This window comes from Poecilia latipinna, unplaced genomic scaffold, assembly GCF_001443285.1.
Source record: "Poecilia latipinna isolate Pla-1442-1.1 unplaced genomic scaffold, P_latipinna-1.0 Scaffold2671, whole genome shotgun sequence".
In the NCBI taxonomy this organism is placed as follows: domain Eukaryota; kingdom Metazoa; phylum Chordata; class Actinopteri; order Cyprinodontiformes; family Poeciliidae; genus Poecilia; species Poecilia latipinna.
The window spans coordinates 70,984-77,618 of NW_015115287.1; the positions used below are offsets into that span (position 1 = coordinate 70,984).

General features: G+C 36.6%; 1 long non-coding RNA gene across 1 annotated transcript; it reads right to left on the reverse strand.

The window, feature by feature from the left end:
* Positions 1–6,055: 6,055 nt before the first annotated feature.
* Positions 6,056–6,635, reverse strand: LOC106938706 (uncharacterized). Its single transcript, XR_001422681.1, has 2 exons — positions 6,561–6,635; positions 6,056–6,450 (listed from the first exon to the last, which is right to left on the reverse strand). It is a non-coding gene; the product is annotated as an uncharacterized LOC106938706 (long non-coding RNA).

A 6,635-nucleotide genomic window follows, 5' to 3' on the forward strand; every position in this document is an offset into this window, starting at 1 on the left:
TTTTTTATGCTAACACACTTAAACAATTACTCACATTCCATTCAAATCCAGCAATAGCTATCCCAGAAGCTGCTGCGGTTCCAGCAAGGCCTACAAAGTGGACGCTGCCGATGTTGCTGGCAAAGAGTGATGCTCCAATCTACAGACAGTTTAGAAAAATGCAATATTTACAATAACTGAAAATTTCACTTAACACTGTAGATTCTGTTATTTCAGGAAACACCTGCTGATGGCCTATAGCTTTTGCATCCTTGAAGATTCTGACTGTTTTTTTTTAAATGTTCACATACTGTATTTTTTTGAAAGCCAGTTTTTTTGTGAATGGTTTAAACATAAGCTCATTGTGTGACCATAAAAAAAGTTAATTCATATTGCAAAATGAAAACTAGATTATGAATCAAGTCAATAAGAGCAGGAGCCACTGCATTACATTGCAGTAAATTAAGTTTTTGTCCAATCTTGTTCACGCCTCAGTTTATTGAACCTTAAGAGACATGAGTTTGGTTGTACTGGTGAATGACAGCCAGACATGTAAGGAGTAAATGAAAATGAGCAAATGACTGATGTGCTACTCGGAGATGAGGGGTTTCATGTTTACTCTGCTGAACTGGATGAGAACTCATAGTATGTGGAAGACTGGAAGGCAGAAATTCCCTGTTACGGCCAGCAGCCTCGTCTGTTCTTTTATTTCTCTCCCCGTTCTGTTTAGTTGAAGGTGCAGTTGCTGCTTCCTGCCTGATGGCTCCATATAAGGATATTTTTTGTCATATAAAGAGTACATTAAAAATGTTATGTGGAAAGGGGGTTGCACTATAAATGTAAAACTTCACAGTTTCATAAAAAAGGAAGAAATAAAGAAAGAAAAAAAACATGTTGGATTTGATTTTTGTTTATTTTTTAATCTGAATGTACCATTTTTAATTTGAATGTACCATATGGACATGAAGTGCATGAAGAAGATTCAACAAAAGAGCAATAAATAAATAGTCAAATTAATAATACTTTTATTAAAGTTTAGCTCTGCAAACCTTATACCACAGCTCTTCAAATATGTTGAAAACTGAATTCTCACCAACATAAAACATGTTTATTGGTTGTGTTTTACTCTGAACATTGTCTAAAAGGATTGTGGTACAATAGTCTAAAATAAGCACATAGCTTTTAACCTTTCCTTCACCTTATTATAATGGGATTTAACGCTCTTGATAAACATCTATTTTTAGCTGTCTGTTAATAATTAGCTTCTAAGATGATGGGGGACAGAGAGCAATAAAAGAAATACTAGTCCTTTTATAGCTTCTAATCCATGATTCTTTAGAAGACAGGAGAGGCTGAAAAACGTCCACACATGAAACCAAATCATACAACCAGCAATGCAGAGCATAGATTTGTAGCCGGGGCATCTTGCCCTGGATATATGGTGCTGCGCACTCTTCCTCTTGCCCATATATGGACGACAGGTAATCAGCATTTACATTTAAAAGCAGATAGATCGCTGACCAGATCAGATCCCAGGTTGCCCTGAGTCTCCAGGGCAACTTTGTTATCAGACAGCAGATCCTTCAGCATCTCCAGCAGCTCGTGCAGAGGTATGTTTAACATTGGTCGTGAAGTGGGTTTAGAATTTATTTTTGGCTCATTCACTGATTGTTGTAGGGAACATACCTTAGAGAGAGTGATGTCAAGAGCCCCGTTTACTGGTTTCACTTTAGAGAAGGTAAGGGCCGTTTCTTATGATTATCTGGCTGCTTAATGTGCCTGTTTAACTTGATCTCTTTTGTGAGTAGGCTGGCCTGCTCCTGTTTCAGTTTTTGATTTTTCAATTTCCTTATTATTATTCCTCCCCCAAGCAGTCTAATTTTATTTAATCGGGTTTTAACTAATTGTCAGCTGTAAGGTTCCCAGAGCCATCATAGCCTCCCACTTTTTTAGTGGTCATTTCTGTACAATAAAACTAATAAATTGTGACGACATTTGAATTCATTAAACTGTATTTAATTTGCAGCAGTGCCTCTGTTAATTTTTACAAACTTATCTGTGTGATCTGGTTAAAGGAGGGTCTAAGGTTCTCCACATAACAAAAGCTGTACCCAAGGTCACAGATTGTTTACAGACATGAACATTTCAGATAAAAAGAAAGGAGACCATGATACGTCTTCTTGTTGTCATAATTGGTGAAAGCCCAAATGCAGGATGGAGGCAGAATGAGGTTTATTGAAGTTTAGCTCTGCAAACCTTATACCACAGCTCTCCAAATATGTTGACACCAGTATAAAACATGTTTATTGGTTGTGTTTTACTCTGAACATTGTCTAAAAGGATTGTGGTACAATAGTGTAAAATAAGCGCATAGCTTTTAACCTTTCCTTCACCTTATTATAATGGGATTTAACGCTCTTGATAAACATGTATTTTTAGCTGTCTGTTAATAATTAGCTTCTTGGATGAAGGGGGACAGAGAGCAATAAAAGAAATGCAAGTCCTTTTATAGCTTCTAATCCATGATTCTTAAGCAGACAGGAGATGCTGAAAAATGTCCACACATGAAACTGAATCATACAACCAGCAATGCAGAACATAGATCGTTTGCAGACATTAACATTTCAGAAAAAAAATTAAGGAGACCATGATGCATCTTTTTGTTGTCATAATTGGTAATTGTTGAAAGCCCAAATGCAGGATGGAACTAGATTGAGGTTTACATGAAACTGATATTGTTTGCACGTTTTCGTGGCGTTTCATGGTGCTTCGGCGAAGGAATAACATATTTCTAAAAAGCAAATGTATATATATTTGCATTTAGTAGAATGTATTTTTATATAGGTCAATGTTTTAAATTGGTAAATTCCCATGTGAAGTAAGAATGGTTTAGTCCTTAATGGCAGAGATTGGAAATAAAATACAAATTTTTAACTATTTTAGTAGCTTTTACCAGTTTTAATTGGAAATGAGATAATTTTTTCTAACCTCTTAACATGTTCATCTTTTGTCATAACACAGATCAACACAACAGATAACCAACATATGATCCTTTAAATAATGTGTAGCTATTAGAGGATTAGGTAGGGTTGCCACCTTTCAGAAATCAAAATAAGGGACGCCCACCACGGTGCGTGTCGCCCGACTCTTATGGGGTGGGACATCCGCTGTAGTGATAGACATTATTTTATGGCAGTGTTTTTTGTCTTTAAGAAGTGATCCATAGAGCAATCATTCATGCTTAGTTGGTTAGAGTACCCCAAAATTGTACGCCAATCAGAGTAGTATTCTTTAAATACGTTTAATTAAGCAAGTGTAAAAAGTATTTGGTAACTACTGAAGTACTTCCTGATTTAATATTCAAAATGTATCCTCAGACAGCCAAAAGTATAAGTTATGTGAACATTCTGGTATTTTACAGAGTATTGCCAGTATTAATTTCCGCCTTGTTTGGTTCATTCAAGCTTACCTTGTTTTCCATGGTTGAATTCACTTCAAAACCAATTGATGTCACTTCCAGTAAATGTTTTCTTTTTGAAGGCAAAAAGGAAACATCCTAACAGGGCGGAAAATTAGTACTGGGACATGTAGAATATGAAGAAAATATCAAATAAGAAAAATGGTTTCAACAGATTCAATTGCATATTAAAATAATGTTTAGTCCAGTCAATCAACTTATTCAAGAAAAACATAATGTATATATAAATATACTATAGTTTAAACTTCATGAGGAAGTCTATTACACTGCACTGGGGACACAATGAAATTGAAGATGTCAAAGGTGTGTCAAGAACAAAATATTTAAAAGGCATTTTATTTCTGTTTGATTAATGGCAAATATATAAATGTATAATTAAAATACTTTGTTGTAAATATTTGACACATTTTACAAAAAAAATAATTGTAAGCAAAACATGGTGACATGGAATGTTGCCGCAAAAAAAGAATCACCCGTGAATCAAACACAAACCGAAGGTGCGCTTTTATTTTGAAAGGAGAGCGCCGTAACTTGAACTGTCGCGCACATTAAAATCCAGAGCAGGCTGGCTTTTCTGCCATTTCCGAACCTTTAACGCACTGATAGATGGGGGTTCCGGCTTCTGTCTAACACTTCTGATAATGCTGACATTACTGTAGGAGCGCTAACGATGTCATTTAAAATATTAGTTGCCTCTGTGAGTCGCTGCCGCTCAGCTATTTTTCTGTCTGTGAAAACCCGCCTTCTCCTGCCTGGGGTCCAATCAGAAACTGAAATCTTAAGTTAACTTGCGAGAGACTTTGATAGCGTACATAAGAGTTTGATAGTATACATGTGAGAGAGTTTGACAGTAGGAGGGTTTGACATATGTGTAAGAGAGTATGATAGTACATGTGAGAGGGTTTGTAAGTTTTGTCCCATGGGGCCTCTCATACCTGTCCTTCATATTTTCATAGCCTCCCACTTCCTTGAAAGCTGAGCATTAGACTGAAGTTTATGCTTCAGTTTCTCGATAATATAATAAAACAAATGTGGGTCCAAAGTAAAATTATAAATAATGATTACTATTTATTACCAAAACCCATGAGAACGAAGGATCTAATAAGCATGATGACGGTCTGTAAGGTGTCTGTGTACATCACTGCAGCCAGTCCACCTGAGATAAAACATGATGTTAGCAACCTGCAATGTTTTTGAGAGTATTATTTGAGAGAATGTGATTATTTTATTTTTATGGAGATGTTCTAAAAGATACATTTAGTTGCATTATGTCGTGCAAAACAGCAACTGAGAACAATTTCAGTACTTGCTATAGTCCAGTGGTTTCAAAAATGTTTGAAAATGGAAAAAGAAGGGGGTTGGAAATATCTTTTTTTGTTTTTATATGGTTTCATATTTAACCAGCAAAGGACAAACAAGATGGTTGTAAATTCCCCCAGAATGTATGTGTGCTACCTCATTCATCGACTTCAGCTGGGTTTTCTCATAATGTGTGCTCAAAGTTCACAAGGGCTGTCACTTCTAACTTCCATACACCTAACTGTGTGTGTTGTTTTAGGTGTTAATGAATAAAGTCATTTCAGGGACAGAGTGTTAGGAATTATTAGAAAGAACTCAGACTCCAACTTTTTCCAGGTAAATAACTTTTGTCATGTCCCTCTTTCATAATGACTTAATGTGGCATCTGGTGATATAAACAGCAATTGTCTGTAAACTTGAAGTAAAAAGGAGTTTATGTTTTCAGTCACAAAAGAAGGGAACTTAAGATAAAACAAATTATCGCCAAATGTATGTGTGCAGTTTCACAATGAAAATTAGCCAAAAAGTAAATTTTCTAACTTAATGGGATAATAAAAAGAAGCCAATTTGAAGCTATATATATATATATACTCTCTTTGCACAGCAACAAAAAGATGGCGTTCGGGTCATAACAGGAATATGTACAAATATGATAAGATGATATGAAGTCCGAACAAACGTGAAAATTTGAACATCCTAACAAGTTTGATGCATTAATATGTTACACCATCGTTTACTGGTTCACTCCAGGTGACAAATACAGTGAACCCTCGTTTTTCGTGGGGATTGCGTTCTGAAAAGAACCCGTGATGGGCGAAATCCGTGAAGTAGTTACCTTTAATTTTTACACCTGTTACATAGGATAATTAAATACTCTACACTGAAACCAAAGAACAAAACCTGTTTTCAGGTCAGCGGATGTGCGTGTGCATCAGTCGGGCCTTAATGTCATCCAGAGTGGTGTCATTAAAGCCGTCTCCTCCAAGCTGTTTTGCGAGATTCACAGCTGTATCTATGGCAATGGATCTTCTCAAGCGAGCATCCGGTTGGGCTTTGCACTGCCTCTGGCCACAGTTTTCTCCAGCAGGCATTCAAAGTTTCAGTTTCCATCTCCTGAATGGCCAAGCTGTATTACGTATATTTAAATACCATAGTGTTTTGGCACACAGGTACAGAAGAAGTGCGGAGACTGTTTAGTCAATCAGGACGCAGAACACAATGCACAAAAAAATCCGCGAAGCAGCAAGACCTTGAAAGGTGAACCACGTTATAGCGACGGTTCACTGTACTAGGAAAAAGTTAACTTAAAAGGAAGGTGCATTGAGAAAAGTACACTTTGTGTCCTATGTGAGATCAGTTGGCACAATACAGGAAGAATGATTGCACACATGATCAACATTAATGGTTTTGTTATAATTTGAATCCATGCAAAATAAATTACAGCATCCGGTACCACTTAATGTTGATGTGGTTTGACTAACCAAAGTAGCCGTGGAAGAACACAGTGACACTCAGGAGGATGATGACATTTGCATTGACAATGTTCCTCCAGAGAGGCTTCTCTGTTGTATCTGTTAGCTGCTTCTTCAGTTCTGCTTCCTCCTCTGGAGTAAGTTTTGGTGCTTTTTTGTTCTGCTCCAGTCCACAGAAGCACATTAGTGCTTTCTTGAAGAAATGTGGCTTTTTCTTAAGTTCTGGAATAAAGGCAAAGAGATTTTTGTATCAAAATAAAGTCATGTAAAATCTACAGCTATCTTAAAAGCAGCTTCAATCTTAAGAAGTGTAAACTATGTGTTCTGTATACCTTCTACATCCATTTTACTGTCGTCCTCCGCATGATGCTCAGTCCAATCGTCCGGATCAATGTCCACTCTTTCCT